This window comes from Littorina saxatilis, linkage group LG14, assembly GCF_037325665.1.
Source record: "Littorina saxatilis isolate snail1 linkage group LG14, US_GU_Lsax_2.0, whole genome shotgun sequence".
Taxonomy (NCBI): Eukaryota; Metazoa; Mollusca; class Gastropoda; order Littorinimorpha; family Littorinidae; genus Littorina; species Littorina saxatilis.
Genome location: NC_090258.1, coordinates 7,398,698 through 7,417,438, shown reverse-complemented (window position 1 = coordinate 7,417,438; position 18,741 = coordinate 7,398,698). Strand labels below are relative to the sequence as shown.

General features: G+C 43.3%; 1 long non-coding RNA gene across 2 annotated transcripts; it reads right to left on the bottom strand.

Annotated features, from left to right (window-relative positions):
• Nucleotides 1–4,451: 4,451 nt before the first annotated feature.
• Nucleotides 4,452–17,143, bottom strand: LOC138947025 (uncharacterized). Of its 2 annotated transcripts, XR_011449521.1 has the most exons (8): nt 16,995–17,143; nt 16,434–16,473; nt 14,028–14,144; nt 13,161–13,292; nt 10,717–10,858; nt 10,332–10,469; nt 9,699–9,844; nt 4,452–4,574 (listed from the first exon to the last, which is right to left on the bottom strand). It is a non-coding gene; the product is annotated as an uncharacterized lncRNA (long non-coding RNA). The 2 variants fall into 2 exon arrangements; XR_011449520.1 differs by lacking the exon at nt 10,332–10,469 and having other exon boundaries at nt 16,995–17,126.
• Between the last annotated feature and the right edge of the window lie 1,598 nt (nt 17,144–18,741).

Sequence of the window (18,741 nt, the reverse complement as noted above, 5' to 3'; positions counted from 1 at the left end):
TTTCTTGTGTGTGTGTGTGCGTTTTGATATCAGTAACTCATCGTCAATTGTGGAAAGTCATAATAAGCCTGGACACATTAAATTTGCCGCCACACCAAATACGAATTGTGATGTTCAGGAATGAGCCTATGTCCGAAAATGGAATTTCTTAGCCTATGGTTACAAATAAATGTCTAACCAATGGCTAAAAGCCATTTAGCCACAGGCATATTAATGCATTCGGCCTTGGACTAAACATTCGTTTTGGTGGTAGAGGGCCTCACCACTATTAAAAAAAAAAGAAAAAAGGTCATGCATTCTGTACAGTATTCAACATTCAACAGAACATTCATTCGTCCATTGGCTAATCCGCAATTTGTAGCATTATTTGTGAAGTCTGTAACGCTCCTATTATAGACATGGATGCAAACACTCAAGACAAATGGATCAAGTTTAGTCAGCCAATTTTATTTAAATCAATGTTAACTGACAAAACACTTTTTGTGAGCAAAACACCGAATGAACTACAACAGCAAATTTAATTTGAAACATTAACCAAGCACATTTATGAAAAATGATGAAACTAAAATAACAAATAATCAGCATATTTTACATAAAACGAGCCTAATTTTCACCAAATTGTAATATCTCCACAAGTCATGGGCCAAAATTTACAACAGACATGAGATTATTCAGTAATCCCTTTGGTGAAAATGGTCCATGGAATTCAAACAGTATACGAAAACTAGTGACATTCCTTCTGGTAATTTGTCTTGGAAGAAAACAAAAGCATATACTGCATAAAAGTATATATGTACATGCCTCAGGTATTCAGGACTCAAGAATACTTATTCCTCAGCCCATAAATAGGGTGATACACCATAACATTAACAAACAGAAATTCATATGAAAATATTCGGCACACAGGCATACTTGATACTGGGTTAGTCTTTCTTTCTTTATTTATTTGGTGTTTAACGTCGTTTTCAACCACGAAGGTTATATCGCGACGAGGGAAAGGGGGAGATGGGATAGGGGAAAGGGGGGAGATGGGATAGAGCCACTTGTTAAGTGTTTCTTGTTCACAAAAGCACTAATCAAAAAAATTGCTCCAGGAGCTTGCAACGTAGTACAATATATGACCTTACTGGGAGAATGCAAGTTTCCAGTACAAAGGACTAAACATTTCTTACATACTGCTTGACTAAAATCTGTACAAACATTGACTATATTCTATACAAGAACCACTCAACAAGGGTTAAAGGAGAAACAGAATCCGTTAGTCGCCTCATACGACATGCGGGGTGCAGAGAAATAAGGATGTGGAAAAGAAGACTTTTGGTAAGTGAAATAAAGGTGATGGATCCAGTCAGGTAGAAATAAGACAACAAGAAAAGAATTGGAAAACTGCAGGGAATAGTAGGGAGAGTTTTCTTGGAAGGAAATATAGGTGAAAGGACTGGTAAGGCAGAAATAAGACAAAAGAAGAGAAGAAACAGAACCGTTAGTCGCCTCTTACGACATGCAGGGTAGCATCGGGTAAATTCTTTCTAGTCCCAACCAATATGGGACTCCCCCTAACCCACGGGGGGTACTGGGTTAGTCACATGTGCATGCATATCTGACACTTCTTCATGAATTTCACATGCATGTCCGCTGCATTTGTTCCCCAATCATCCGCATATTCACATACCTTTTTAACATACGATAACTATATATACGCTCTTGCAAAAAATATGAACGTGTGATCAATAAAACAAATGTTGTCATGTAATAAACTGACATAGTTTTCCTGGACAAAACGTATTACAATACCATCAACTTAACCAAATACAACTTCTTTTTGTGTTTTTGGCTTTCAAATAAAAAATGGCCAGTTTTCTAACATGTGCAGCTGCGCAGGGTTCTGTGACTGTACAATTGTGTTGACAATCGAAACATACATGGTATCCTGTATTATTTTGCTGCAATCAACTCTGCACGCAAATCTTCATACGCTAGGCATACAAATACAAAATGCACATCACTTTCAATACATGTTTTACAAAAAGGACAGAAAAATGCCGTAGTTAATTTAGTTTTATCATGGCTGTGCTTATTTGGCTCTGTAACTGCTAATCCCATTCGAAAACTTGCAAGGGTCTTGCGGCTGGACCAATTTTGACATTGCAATCAATTAACCATTGCATACATGTTTGAACAAATACAGGGATTGACTGAACTCCTGGGTTTTCCCATACAAATCCAAATCTATACAAACCCAGGTGAACATTGGTGGCCCAATTTGTTTAATCCTTTTCATCCAACTTCAAGAGCATATTATACGCTTTTCTTGGTATCCTGTTTTCATTCATTATTGTTATTTTCAACCAATATTGTAACACACACATATAGCAATTTAAAAACATTGACTATCTTCCAGTGTCTCCAAAAACCATATCATTCGGAGTACACTCCTGTTTGTGACCAAGTGTAACCATGCTATAGCCTGGTTGATAGTACTAATTATCATTCCAGACGTATCCCTCAATATCTTAGAAAGTCTTCCAAGTTCGGGGAGTCTGCAACTTATCAATGTGTCTTCTTGAGAACAGTCTTTCCCCATACTTTAAAGGCTGACATAGTCCTATTTAATAATTTTAATTACTTCCAGGGCTTTTCCCATCGTTGCGGGGATGTATTCGTTGATGACACAACCATTTGTCGAGGATAGCGTAGGCACCCGGTCTGCTCCCCGCCTAAAAAAGGCCAGTGCCATTCCGTCTTCGAGGGACTGCGTGGGTTTCATTTCGGAGTTTTCCTTCTCCTAGACGAGTTTCCTTCCATGGATGATGAGCCTCCTCTACCCTCGTTTTGAATTCAGAGTGGTCTTCTCTTAGGATAGCTGCCTGCCAGGGTTGACGAGCCTATCCTGCCCGGCTATTTGACCCATAGCTGGAGGTTGGTTCGTGGGCACCTGGGCGTTTCCACACACCGGTGGGCCCGCATGCCGCACGTCTAGGGGCCAACCTCATCCGAGTCCTTGTAGTCTAGCCTGGGGCCTTGCGGTACCCAGTTTACGCCTGTCGCCGCGATGGAGGCACTACATAGGGCTTGTTGTGGAGAGGTTATTGTACTGGCAGGAGAGACTGACGCATTCTGCTCTCTTTTCGCATTGTCCTAAAAAGGACAGACGGTGCTAGCCAGCGGTGAGGGCTGAAAGCGAGAAGTGACAAGCACAAGACACTTCGCCAACACACTAGACACGTCACACAACCGTTTGGCAGGCGCGGGGATGTATAAATTAAGCTTCCTGCAAAGTTTTAGGTTTGAAGTCCTTAGCAATTACGAGAAATAATTAATTCTTTATAAAGTTTATTGCTATGTTTAGCAACAGTTCTCCAGGACTTAGGCTATTTTTAGACTGTCAACACAGACAGTACAGCTTCGTCAATCCCCGCGTGAAGGAAATCGCTCACCTTTCTTTCTTAATTTGGTGTTTAACGTCGTTTTCAACCACGAAGGGTTATTTCGCGACGGGGAAAGGGGGAAGATGGGATAGAGCCACTTGTCAATTGTTTCTTGTTCACAAAAGCACTAATCAAAAATTTGCTCCAAGGGCTTGCAACGTAGTACAATATATTACCTAACTGGGAGAATTCAAGTTTCCAGTACAAAGGACTTAACATTTCTTACATACTGCTTGACTAAATTCTGTACAAAAATTTCCTATATAATATTCTATACAAGAAACACTTAACAAGGGTTATTCTTGTTAACTTCGCAATTTCCGGAAAACATCCACTTTCACTTTGAGACTGTTCCGTTTACATTCGACACTATCAACACCACTTTGCAATACTGCAATAATTTTTTCTGTGTTCGAAAGCTACAGCCAATCTTTATTATATCCCTTTAGGTACAGTTTTATAACATTATTGGCACATGTAAACAATAGGAATTAATTAATGAACGCTACGTAAAGGGCAGCCTTTAAGAGAAGCGAATCTGAAAATGTCATCGTCTTTCATTTTTCCAATTACCTTTTCAAAAAACTGTTTTAAAAAAAAGTCGGTTTATGAAATAGGGACCCACTTTGTTTACTACTGTTTCTAGCAGAAAAGTGTCAAATGAGGGTTCTCAGAAGTTTTCAAGGCTGGAACCTTTTTGTGCACTTTCGTCAATTTTGTGTGTATATTAGTTCACACACCAAAGCGTGTGAAAAAGTTTCCGACTTGCCGAAACACACAGCCCAAGGACAGATAACTCTAGTTACTGACGAGTTGCAGTTTCAAGATGGCGACGACTCGTGGATCCAAGGTAAGCTTGTCGGCGAAGCAAGTTTCTTTTTTCACTGCCAAAATCTGAGCTACCTCTGGCTCTTCTTTGTGAACTCATTCAAGGTGGGTAGACATTTTTACATTGACTTGTTGGCAAAAAATACAACAATGTTTTTTGCATTTATCTCCGCCCCCACCCCCCCCCCCCCCCACCTGACAGTGCCTCTTTGAGTAGAGCAGGAAACTGAACACTTGAATGGTCACTTGAATGGTCACTTGAATGGTCACTTGAAAGGACTTGCTTTGGCTGGCAAAGAGATGATCGGCATCCTGAATCTGCAGAATACAACATCCCACAAAGGTTAGGGTAAGAGTGTGAGACAACATAATCTTACTCACAACAATTGGACAGGAAGAATTATATTCAAAAATGCAGTTGTTGCAAGCAAAGTTTGAGTGACATAGAGGGAAAAAACAGAGAGAGAAAGAGAGAGTGAGAGTATATTGCGAAGGTGATGGACACATTAATCATTAAAAAAAAAAACACACACACACACATAACATTATTTATTAGTATATAGACCTTGGGAAATAGAGACACAGAGGAAATTAGACCTCAGGGAACAGAGATCTGGGGGATGACTAACCTGAGGAACAGACCTGGAGGAACACAGACCTGAAGAACACACCAGGGGGAACACAGACTTGGGGGAACACAGACCTGGGGAACAGACCTGGGGAAACACAGACCTGAGGAACAGACCTGGTGGAACACAGACCTGAGAAACATAACTGGGGGAACACAGACCTGGGGGATCACAGACCTGGGGGAACACATACCTTGGGGAGCAGACCTGGGGGAACACAGACCTGAGAAACAGATCTTGTGGAACACAGACATAGGGAAACAGACCTGGGGAACACAGACCTGAGAAACAGACCTGGGGGAACAGACCTGGGGAAACACAGACTTGGGGGAACACAGACCTGAGGAACAAACCTGGGGGAACACAGACTTGGGAGAACACAGACCTGAGGAACAGACCTGGGAGAACACAGACCTGGGGAAACACAGACTTGGGGAAACACAGACCTGCGGGAACACATACCTGGGGGAACACAGACCTGAGGAACAGACCTGGGGGAACACAGACTTGAGGAACACACCTGGGGAAACACAGACTTGGGGGAACACAGACCTGAGGAACAGACCTGGGGAAACACAGACCTGAGGAACAGACCTGGGGGAACACAGACCTGCCTACCCCCAAAATTACAAGGTGTAATGAGTCAAGCCAAAAAGAGTAATCTGTTGGAAGAAAGTGTATTCAGGTTCCATTCGGCAATCATTTCGCACATTGTCACTAAGTCTTCTGCTCGGATAATTTCTCCTTCCAGTTTTGTTACTGTATCACTCAACTTCCTGATAAAGAAACAGGTAATTTGAACGTCTATGAGCTCTCTGTACTGCATCCTTGTGATCATTTGTCCCGATGTGCTATCAGGGCCTAGCATTGGAAAAAGTGAGTTCAGCTTACAAAGGCGGGGGTCTGGCCCCTGGTGGGGGAAAAAAAAGAAGAAATATAAATATATATAGTGGTGAAATAGAAAAAAACTCATAGAAAATTTGAAAAATAAATTGAGATTTTTTTTACCTAAAATGACCCCCCCCCCCCCCCCCAAGAAGATTGAGCAACTAAATTATGCCTTCACCAACAAGCAAAACACAGACAGAAAACAAGAAAACTGACAATCTTGTGTTATTTGGCCTGAAAGTGCCATTCCCACTTCCAGGAATACCTAGATTCTTTGTCACTGAATGGCTGACCACGTTCAACAATGTCGCTTCGAGACATTATTTCAAGTCTAGAGCCACAAAACACCGGCACAAAGCATGGTCGCGCGATGCCACAGGAAGTGCGTGCTCAAGCAAACTGTCAAACCGATTGAGAATTGAACCGAACAGCGCACAAAACGAAAGCTGGGACTGTTTGGGTTTACCGTTTGGGAATAACAGGTTTTTGCATTTCGGAGTACACCAAATCGAGTTCCGCGTACTGGAGATGTTATTTCGGCGTAAAGTAAGCCGAACAGCTTACAATGCTAGGCCCTGGCTATGCACAGTCATATTTTCCAATGTGTGCACACGAAAAGTCACAGTGGCAAAGGGAACACAAGACGTGCTTTGGTCCTTTTGATTAAGGTCCTAGGCATGGCCACGATTTCATTTAGCTAGCTGCCTTTGTATTTCTGTTGAATGCCCGAGTTGCCCAGTAGAGTCCATGCAGCACTGTATGCTGATGACCTTGTTCTCTGGTGCACTGAGGAGCATGCAACAACTGCGACCTACAGGATGCAATTAACTTGCCCTCGAGAAAGTTGCAGCTTGGACAGACAACTGGTGTGTAACCATCAACAGAGACAAGACAACAGCTACTCTCTTCACACTCTCCGCCAAAGTACAACCTGGAAGACTGACGTTGGGTGACACGCCACTGAAGTTTGAAGACCAGCAAACTTACCTCGGAGTCACATATGACAAACGCATGACATGGCAACATCACATCATGAATGCGGAAGCAAAAGCCAGAAGAAAACTGAACATCATGAGGAAACTGGCAGGATCACAATGGGGCGCAAACGAAAAGATCCTCAAGACAGTGTACCAGGGGACCGTACGACCTCACCTTGAGTACGGATCTAGCTCTTGGATGACAGCAGCCAAGACGCACCTTCAAACCCTAGAGATAGTCCAAAATCAAGCGATGAGAATCATCACAGGCGCTATGAAGACAACCCCAATAGACAAGATGCAACAGGTGACCGGCATACCTCCACTCAGCAAGAGAAGAGAATGCAAAGCGATGGTACAAGACATCAAGTACCAGTGCATTCCAGACCACCAAATGAATGCAAGGATAAAGCAGCTCTCTTCTGGCAGGCTAAAGAGATCAAGCTTTGCAACTGAGACACGGGCCCTGAAGAGAGAACACCAAGCAAAGATGCCTGAACTGGTTCACCCATCACACTTCTCCCTTGAAGAACCACCCTGGAAAAACAACCTTGAAAACGTGTCCATCCAGACCACAGTTCCTCATCTCACAACAAAAGATGAACAGAGCGATGTGCAGAAGAAAGCCAGGTGACACTTGCCATGCTCGACGAAAGATACCCCCAAGAACCATGGATGCGGGTCTTTACAGATGGGTCCGCCACAGATGCCGTCAAGAGAGGAGGAGCTGGTGTCTACATCCAACACCCCAGTGGAGAGTGGCAAGCAGAGGCTATACCAACTGGCCTCCATTGCACCAACTACAGAGCAGAGGTAGAAGCGCTTATCCACGCAGCCAATACCATCAGCAGCAAGGTCAATCCCGACACCCAAGTTGTCTTCCTGACTGATGCCTTGTCTGTGCTGCAAGCAGTCAACAACAACAAACTGCCTCAGCTTACAACGACACTTCATAACATCACTTGTCTGAAGACTGTATTCGACAAGCGCTTAGAACTGTACCCACGGAATACGCGCTATATAAGCTTCATATTGATTGATTGATTGATATTGCAGTGGGTCCCCTAACACTGCGGGATAGAGGGGAACGAACAAGCGGATAAAATGGCCAAACTGGGTGCGGAGGACGAACAAGAAGAAAACCCAGTGAGCTCCACAGAGATGAAAACCGTCATAAAGTCTCTGCTTAACCCCCCCCCCCCCCCCAACGCACGACAGCAACCACCAACTGTCAAGACCTGAACAGGTAGTCATTTTTCGCCTGAGAACAGGGCACAACAGAATGCAACAACACCTGCACAAAAAACTGCGAGCCGTGCCCTCCCCCATGTGTCCCTGTGGAGACGCAGAGCAGGATGCAGCCCACATCCTGCAGGACTGCAGGAATCTCCAGCCCCTGAGGAGAGAGATCTGGACCAGGCCGGTGCCCCTTCATGAGAAGCTGCATGGACCTGTGGAGGCTCTTCATAAGACCACCAGCTTCATTACCAGAGCTGGACTCCACGTTTAGCATTGGCGAACGACAAGAAGAAGAAGACAGACCTGGGGAAACACAGACCTGGGGGGACACAGACCTGAGAAACAGACCTTGGGGAACACAGACATAGGGAAACAGACCTGGGGGAACAGACCTGGGGAAACACAGACTTGGGGGAACACAGACCTGAGGAACAAACCTGGGGGAACACAGACTTGGGAGAACACAGACCTGAGGAACAGACCTGGGGGAACACAGACTTGGGGGAACACAGACCTGAGGAAACACAGACCTGGGGAAACACAGACCTGGGGGAACAGACCCGAGGAACACAGACCTGGGGGAACACAGACCTGGGGGAACACAGACCTGAGGAACAGACCTGGGGGAACACAGACTTGAGGAACAGGCCTGGGGAAACACAGACTTGGGGAAACACAGACTTGGGGAAACACAGACTTGGGGGAACACAGACCTGAGGAAACACAGACCTGAGGAACAGACCTGGGGGAACACAGACCTGCCTACCCCCAAAATTACAAGGTGTAATGAGTCAAGCCAAAAAGAGTAATCTGTTGGAAGAAAGTGTAATCAGGTTCCATTCGGCAATCATTTTGCACATTGACACTAAGTCTTCTGCTCGGATAATTTCTCCCTCCAGTTTTGTTACTGTATCACTCAACTTCCTGATAAAGAAACAGGTAATTTGAACGTCTTTTTGTTTCTATGAGCTCTCTGTACTGCATCCTTGTGATAATCTGTCCCGATGTGCTATGCACAGTCATATTTTCCAATGTGTGCACACGAAAAGTCACTGTGGCAAAGGGAACACAAGACGTGCTTTGGTCCTTTTGATTAAGGTCCTAGGCATGGCCACGATTTCATTTAGCTGCCTTTGTATTTCTGTTGAATGGCTGTCTTCTTTCTCACAGCAATCCTTTTACCACCACTGTGACAAGCTTCCTCGTCAGATTCGTCTGTCTCGTGGGGACTCAGATTTTCCACGCGTCGCTAATTCATTGTAATGCGAACGGCAGCGTCTATCTTGTTTGTGGCTGAACAGACCGGAAATGACCGGATATTGCCTAAATGATCTCGCGCAGGCGCAAACTCAAGCTCTGCGAAAACAACTATACTGATCGGATTTACTTCGAGATAAGATGCAAAAAATCATACTTTTGGATTCTTAAAAATCGTACTTCCATTCTGGAAAGCATGGTGGCGTAGTTTGGGTTAACATTCGTAGTAAGTTACGCCCAAATCGTAAGGGTAGGCAGGTCTGGGAACACAGACCTGAGGAACAGACCTGGGGGAACACAGACCTGGGGGAACACAGACCTGGGGAAACACAGACCTGGGGGAACACAGACCTTAGAAACGGACCTGGAGAAACATAGACCTGGGGAAACACAGACCTGGGTAATGATGAAGCTGAATCCAGACACAAACAGACAATGAAGATAAGGCTAACCTAGATGGCGGTGGTGAGTATGAAGAATCGGTGAAGACTCGAACGGCCTCTTTACTCTCTTCCTCTTTCGACCTCGGCTTTCATGCCTCTCTGCTGACCCTTGGGCTATCCTGGTTTCATGGTCCTCTCTGGCACTGTGTGACACCCTGTTGAAAAACAAAAGGTTCAAGTAGTGGAGAGCCAGAACTGTCAATATTAATGCTGAGAGGAAAATTCAGCTGACAAGAATGCAAACAGACTAGATCCAAGTCATTCCAACATCATGGACAGCCTGGTTAAAGTATGAAACATGGTTTTGGAGGTGACCGCACATTAAAGTTTTAGGTTTCCCCGGTGTGCAGGGACAACCAGACGGACGGACAGTCAGATGGACAGACAACCCGTCAGATAGACAGACAAATGGACAGACAGCCAGTCATATAGACAGACAGCAGACGGACAACCAGCCAGACGGACGGTCAGATGGACAGTCAGATGGACAGACAGCCAGACGGACAATCAAATTGAGGGACAGATGAAGGGATAACATGTAGGCAGTCATAGTCAGATGGAAACAAAGCAATATAGGCACTATCTAACATGTCAGAACAAAATCTAAACCAAGTCCTTGCTTTATCTTAAAATGATACAGACCCAGTTTTCTCCAAGTGTGAAAGGCAAGCATGGTTTACTCTTGGTCACAAACAAGAGCGTGAGCTTTCAGCCCAAGGTCACTATGGGAGCAGGTCTGTTTCCCCTGGTTAATGTTGTGCAGGGCTTTGTTTCCTGGGCCTGGAGGGAACATACACCCAGGGAATTTAGAACTAGGGAACTGAGACCAGAGAAAACATAATCATGGTGGAAAATATAAACCTCAGGGAACAGAGACCTGGGCAAACATATACCTGAAGGAACATAGACCTAAGAGAACATAGACTTGAAGGAACATAGACCTGGGGGAACATGGACCTGGGGAACATGGACATGGGTAATCGTGTAAGTGATCCCGGACAGAAAAGACAATGAAGATAAGACTAACCTAGATGGTGGTGGTGAGTATGAAGAATCGGATGAAGACTCGAACGGCCTCTTTTTTCTCCTTTCGTCCTCGGCTCTCACGCCTCTCTGCTGACGCTTTGGGTACCCTGGTTTGATGGTCCTCTCTGGCACTATGTGACAACCTGTTGAAAGAAAAGGTTCAAGTAGTGGAGATATAGAACTGTCAATATTAATGTTGAGGAAAATTCTGCTGACAAGAATGCAAACAGACTAGATCCAAGTCATTCCAACATCATGGACAGTCTGTTGAGGTATGAAATAAATTATAGTTTTGGAGGTGACCTCACGTTAAAGTTGTATTTTTCCCCGGCGTGCACGGACAGCCAGACGGACAACCTGATGGAGGGACAGATGAACGGATGACATTTAGGCAGTCATAGTCAGCTAGAAACAAAGCAATACGAGGGGGACTCATTATATTTTGGAACCTGGGCAAACTAATGAAGTCACTACTTTGCCTTTTTCATTACATCAAAGACCAGTTTGGGGAAAACTTGTGACAACAAAAATTACTTGATTCCGTGCAATAGTTTTCATTCTTATGAAACGCGCTTTTCGGTGACCTCGGCGATCAACCACAGTCGATCGACTGGGCAGTCGATCGACTGTCAGTCGGTTCACTGCTATCTTATGAAACTGGCCCCTGGGGCCCAGTCGATCGACTGTGGTTGATCGCCGGGTCACCGAAAAGCGCGTTTCATGAGCGAATCACCGTCACCCGCGGACAACCGCAGTCAACCAACTGTACAGTAATCCGAATGGCCAAGTCGAGGGCTAAATTTAGCAACATTACCACTTCCGTTTGCTCATTTGCACGTGGAAATGGCGATGGAAGAAAAAACTAGTCTCGGCCCGCTCAAAATAACAATGATCGAGACTTTCAGTAATTCCTTCGCGTGACGTCTAACCCTCTTACGCCATAATGTGACGTCTTCAAGACATAACCCTGACTTGTCTCCTGGATTACTGCGTCATGATAGATACATTTCGAAGAACAATCACAAGGTTTGGCTCACAATCCAAAAAAGTCAATCAATATGAGGCTTATGTCGCGCGTATTCCGTGGGTACAGTTCTAAGCGCAGGGATTTATTTTTAAAAAATTTTAAATTTTTATTTTATACAATTTATATTGCGCACATATTCAAGGCGCAGGGATTTATTTATGCCGTTTGAGATGGAATTGTTTTACACATCACATCACGCATTCATATCGGCCAGAGAAAACATAATCAAAGTGTGAGCATTGTCATTGTGTCATTGACTGTGCGGATAATTACATTTATTTTCGGTTTACCGCAGTAAGCCGAACACAGTGTTGGGGGGAGAGCATCACCGTGTTTAGCCGACTTCAGGTGAGATGACCCGCAGTCGGCCGACTGAAATTTTGTTTGTGAAACCCGATAATGTCGGATTACTGTGGTTCTCTCGGACAACTGCAGTTGATCGACTGTGTTTCTGGCTTATGAAACATAGACCTGGGCAAACATATATACCTGAAGGAACATAGACCCAAGGGAACACAGACCACAGGCGGAAGGTATCGTTCACTGGACCACTACTTTCATAGAAAGACTACAAGGTATGACACTCAGCTTCGAGTCTTGCTCCACTAACTTCAAAAAAAATTATGCAAATAATAATTGCCAATGTCGAGATTCTTTGTAACTTTACAAATGCCAGGATAAATGAATGTTCTAACTATCTGTACCTTTTATGTTTAGCTGCCTGTCCGCTGCACCGTATTTTGTGCGACCAAACGCGTCTGTCGCCGGCATATCACTTAGATCCCGTGGGAAAGCTGAACAGTTGTAGGTCCGAGGAGTTGGTAGTGCGATGCGCTCATTGGTTAATAACCGGATATTCGATGATTATTTTTGATTTGGCAAACGGTTCTTCACCAAAAACCTAACAAAAACCTAAAGTGAAACTCCCGTGGGTAGCTTCCCTTCGCTGCAATATTTACATATGTTTTAGACCAATGAGCACCCGTATGCATATTCGGTGCGGGATGCATGATTTCTTCCCAACTACAGGTAGCGGTTCGCAAACGAACATTCGTCAAAATGATGGTTAAAAACAACTTGCAGCAGACGGCAGCTGAAAATTAAAGATACATGTATGATGTAGTTAAAACAATCATTCAACTGTATTTATTTGACCTTACACAGACTGTTGGAAGAGGCAAACCGCCTTGAACACAAAAATTGTCCGCAGGAAGCGACTCCAAGAACACAGACGACTTGAAGCTGAGTGACATACCTTGTAGTCTTTCTATGAAAGTAGTGGTCCAGTGAACGATACCTTCCGCCTGTGCACAGACCTGGGCAAACATAGACCTGAAGGAACATGGACCTGGGGAACATGGACATGGGTTATCGTGTAAGTGATCCCGGACAGAAAAGACAATGAAGATAAGACTAACCTAGATTGTGGTGGTGAGTATGAAGAATCGGATGAAAACTCATACGGCCTCTTTTGTCCTGGGCTCTCATGCCTCTCTGCTGACGCTTTGAGTACCCTGGTTTGATTGTCCTCTCTGGCACTATGTGACAACCTGTTAAAAAACAAAAGGTTCAAGTAGTGGAGATATAGAACTGTCAATACTAATGCTGAGAGGAAAATTCAGCTGACAAGAATGCAAACAGACTAGATCCAAGTCATTCCAACATCATGGACAGTCTGTTGAGGTATGAAATATTTAGTTTTGGAGGTGACCTCACGTTAAAGTTGTATTTTTCCCCGGCGTGCACGGACAGCCAGACGGACAACCTGATGGAGGGACAGACAACCCCATCGTGCCCAGACATGTAGCCAGACGGACGGACAGTTAGATGGACAGACAGCCCGATGGACAACCGGATGGAGGGACAGATGAACGGATGACATTTAGGCAGTCATAGTCAGATGGAAACAAAACAATATAGGCACTATCTAACATGTCAGAACAAAATCTAAACCAAGTCCTTGCTTTATCTTAAAACGATGCAGACCAAGTTTTTTACAAGTGTGAAAGGCTAGCATGGTTACACTTGGTCACAAATAGGAGCGTGAGCCTTCAGCCCAAGGACACAATGGGAGCAGGTCCGTGTTTCCCCTGGTTAATGTCCCGCAGGGCTTTGTTCCCTGGCCCTGGAGGGAACATACACCTGGGGAACTGAGACCAGAGGGAATGGGGGGAAATAAAGGACTCGAGGAATAGAGACCTGAAGGAACATACACCTGGGAAACGTAGACCTAGCTAATCATGGAGCTGATCCCATGTGCAAAAGACAATGAAAATGAGGCTAACCTAGAAGGTAGTGATGAGTATGAAGACTCGAACGTCCTCTTTTCCCTCCTCTTTTGCCTCTCTGCCGACGCTTTGGATACCCTGGTTTCATGGGTCTCTTTGGCACCATGTGACACCCTGTTGAAAAACAAAAGGTTCAAGTAGTGGAGAGCCAGAACTGTCAATATTAATGCTGAGAGGAAAATTCAGCTGACAAGAAATTGAAGAATGCAAACAGCCTAGATCCAACATCATGGTTGAGGTATGAACATAGTTTTGGAGGTGGCCTCACTTTAAACTAAAGATGCACTGAAGTAGTACGAAGGGAAAATTAACAGAGGTAGAATGAAGTTGCTTTTATATCAATCTGAAAATAATTTCACAAAAATGAGCATCGCCAATTTGTATTATTTTTATTTATCAAAAGTGAATGAGCACACCTGGAAATTTTGGACTTGGTGCTTGACATAAGACTTGACATCATAACAGTACTTGGTGGGCTACCGTAATGACTTAGAGTGTACCAAAAGAGACAATCGCGAGCACTTTGTAAGTCTTTATAAAAAAAAAAGTAAGCAAACTAGAAAACCATGCCCTGTTGTAAATGTTTCTTTTAGAGTTTAGACATTCAGATTCTGATGGCATCTGCTTTAAGTGTTTATTAATTCTCGTAACAGTGCATTCATGATTCAACGGGCAGTAGGTGAATTTTTTTCAAATATAAATGTGACTGTGAGTGATAGGCCTATGCCACAGATGGTACAGAATCTATGATTATGTTATCAAAACGTGTCTAAGCTGAATTCGCGAAATAAAGAGAAAAGCGCCAACTCTTGAGTAGAGAGGTAATAAAGTAATCGCTAATCGAGCGAAATGGCAATCCGTGGCGACTTACTTAGGAGTCGGGAAGACGCAAATCCTGTGTATCGTCAAGAATAAAGACTCGGTGTTATCAAGATGGGGAGAAGGATAGCGAAGCGAAAGTACGCAAAGAAAGGTGCCTGTACGAAGACCTCAACGATCATGTATGAGACAAGTTTAGCGATGCACGGCGAAGAAACATTCCTGTGAGCAGAAACATGATTCGGGAGAAAAGTCGTTATGCTTTCTATCGAGCAGGACATTCGGATTTTACTGGTTGCGCCACAATGTCAAATGTGCTTCACTCGGCGGGGAGCGAGCATTACGCCATGAGTAAATTTTCTTTGAAACTTGAGTTAAAGTTGTTCTGCTGTAATGTGTTTGGGTGTGTGTGTGTGTAGATAGGACTGTAAACTGCAACTGTGTGTTTGTGTGTGTACATTGACAGTACATAACAGTACATACATTGTACACTGCAACCAAATTCATGACCGCCCGGGCCAAAAACTCAAACAACCATTTTAAGACTCCCCCCCCCCCCCCCTTTTTTACGACCTAATTTTCAAGGTTTTTCCAAAGTCGTAAATAGGGGGTTCTACTGTAGTATGAATTCGGTTTTCATGATCACACCAAAGCCTGATGAGACTCCACTAAATACAGTTGGTTGTTTACTAATTCCTTGCTTGCATCACTGCAATACAACTCATACTGGTATTCTTGAAGTTGAAGAACAGCAACAGGTCTTGCTTTATTTCACTATTATTTTCACAACTGCTGACTGAACAACATTCAGAATCGCAAAATTTGGCAGTCAAAGGAGACTTTCTTCACATTGACTGTGTGTAACTAAGCTAGAGTGTACTGAAAATGTGAAATGACGTCACAGTTCTAGAACAGTGAGAGCAAGAGGTAAGGTGATTTGTTTCGGCAGGTAAAAATGGTCATATATGTACGCAGCGATATCTTGTGCAAAATTAAGTTTTTTTTACTAAATAAACATTACCAGTATATTAATAAAGTGTACATAATTATCAAAATACTGTTGATTTAGACTTCAACTCTGTGCATCTTTAAAGTTATATTTTTCTCCGGCGTGCACGGACAGTAAGACGGACAGACAGCCAGATGAACAACCGAACGGAGGGACATAACATTTAAGCAGTCATAACGGTTAGGGTGGACAGGGGGTTAAGCCCTTTTAGTTTTCAGGGGTCGCTTTATTCTCCGGCCCCGCGAGGGTGTTTTGTTTCTGCCGCCCTATGTCCATACACCTGTATTTTCCCGTTTAATAACCCTATCATGAGTCATCCCTGAGGTCGCCTATAGTTGTGGACTGGGCGTTAAGCATCCAACAATTAACAAACCCAATCACACATTTCTGACAATGGAATGTTCACCCAATGACCCATGTAGTCTTTCTCATCATTTATAATATTAAATGCCAGGCTGGAGCTCTACAAAAATGAAATTTATTGGTTTGATTTGGTTACAGATCAACCCACAGATTTCCCACTCTCATGGACCAGCCAGGATGCACTGACATTGATTAATCGTGATCCTTCTCACCTTTGAATTACCCGTCATAATGGCTTGCTGAAGAAATCATCTGCAAATAAAATGCAAACAATTACACTTACAGCAATGATATACACATGCATGCGCATGCTGTCAATATTCAATTTTGTTGTGCATGTTTATCAATATTATGTGTTGCCCCGAGTGCTGTGTTAAACACTAACAGAATCTTCAAAAAGATGAAGGCGGGTGGAAACTAGAAGAACAGCCTGCGTCTATTAGAGATCGGATTGACAGCCGGTCTTTTCAAATCGTGTTTTCTGTAAGCTTAGCTAAGAAATGCCATATTATTATCACCATCCTCAAGTTACCTACTCATAAATTCAGCACTAAACGCACAAATAGCATGAAAGAAGAAAGTACAGGCATTTTTCTTGCGTGAAAAATAGATCAATACTATCTCCGCCGTTCGATCAGTCACTGCCTCATCCCAAGATAATATAGCCTACACAAAAACACTTATTCACAATAAATTAAAAAGAACAATGACAAAAACATACAGTTTCTGTTCCCTAATAATGAAACAATCATAAAATTAAGTTTCCCGCTTACCTTGGATCGACGAGGCGTCGCCATCTTGAAAATGCAACTCGTCAGTAACTAGAGTTATCTGTCCTTGGGCTGTGTGTTTCGGAAACTCAGAAACTTTTTCACACGCTTTGGTGTGTGAACTAATATACACACAAAGTTGACTAAAGTGCACAAAAAGGTTCCAGCCTTGAAAACTTCTGAGATTCTTCAGTTGACACTTTCCTTCTAGAAACAGTAGTAAAAAAAGTGGGTCCCTATTTTTGGAACCGACTTTTTTTTTAAACCCAGTTGGACGCTTGTGTGTTAATGCAAGGAACCCAGTTATGTAGTTGTGAACACACACACACACACAGACACACACACACAGACGCACAGACAGACACACAGACGCACACACACAGACACTCACACACAGACGCACACACAGACACACACACAAACCACGACCCTCGTCTCGATTCCCCCTCTATGTTAAAACATTTAGTCAATACTTGACTAAATGTAAAAAGCGGAGCACGTAGACCTTACGGGAAGATACCAAGAAGATACTTCATTTACACTCTTTGACTCCTCGTTAGTTTGGGAACGGTTAGACACGATGGCAAGAAATCCGGAAGATTTGGAATAGGGACCGAGTTAAGCATTTTGATACAAGCTCCTGTGACACTGTAACTAATATCTGTTTTGGGATGTCATGTGACGATTGTATCTTTCTCGGCAAAAAGGGTGGATGGTATTCTGAAAATGTCCTAGCTTAGTACTTTATGGCCCAAAAGATAGGGGTATGTGTGTGTGTGTGTGGGGGGGGGGGGGCGAGAGAGAGAGAGAGGGTGGGGGGACTAGCTTTTCATTTGTCTGTGTTTAGCCTTGTGTTTGTTTCGTCGTTGTCATCCTCTGATCTTGTCTGACGAAATGAGTGTCATCGTTGGTTTGTTTAAATACTTGTGCGCTAATTAATTTATATTTCAGTTGCATTTAAATCATGAGAATATGACAGACGAAATGAGTGTCATAGTTCTTCAATGCCTGATGAGTTCAAATGTTAAACTCAAATCGTGATAATTTTTAAAGTTAAAAGTGACCATGTCCGTGGGACTGCCAAACCTGAATGGAAAATGTTTTTCACCTACCTTGTGACATTAAAGTGTACGTTCTTTCTTTCTTTCAGTTCTGTGTGTTCTAAAAGGGAACGTGAATATAATCTTCGTTACTTTCGTATGGATACGTTTTGAATGTGAAGAAGTACTGTACTGTTTTTCTGTTATTAGAAATGCGATGTGGTGCCAAAAGAAAAATATCCATGTTTACTTACAATGAAAATGGACATTTAAGTTTTCTTATCTTATCTTATCTTATCTTATCTTATCTTATCTTATCTTATGTCGACTCAGTCGCACAGAGGGTGAGGGGCGCAAGTATCTTTAACAGACAGACGGGTAAACAGGATTAACAGCCCTTGATGGTTACACAATATATTAATATGTGCATCTCGTGACATATATATCCTTATATGTACGTCAATGCGGGACAGTTTCCTGTTTACGTGTCGAAAGGCCTGTCAGTTGAATTGCACGCCAAACATAGTCTATAAGGAGATTTGTATAAAGCAGGAGTGCATCTGAATGTGTGTTAAGTTACGGAAAAAAATGAATAGGCAGATGCATAAAGAAAGATAAAAAGAAAGAGCAAAACATTGTAAAGCTCTTGGAGCTGTGAGTGTGAATCGGGACTTGCGCGATAGAAAAGTATTATTATTATTAAAGAAAGA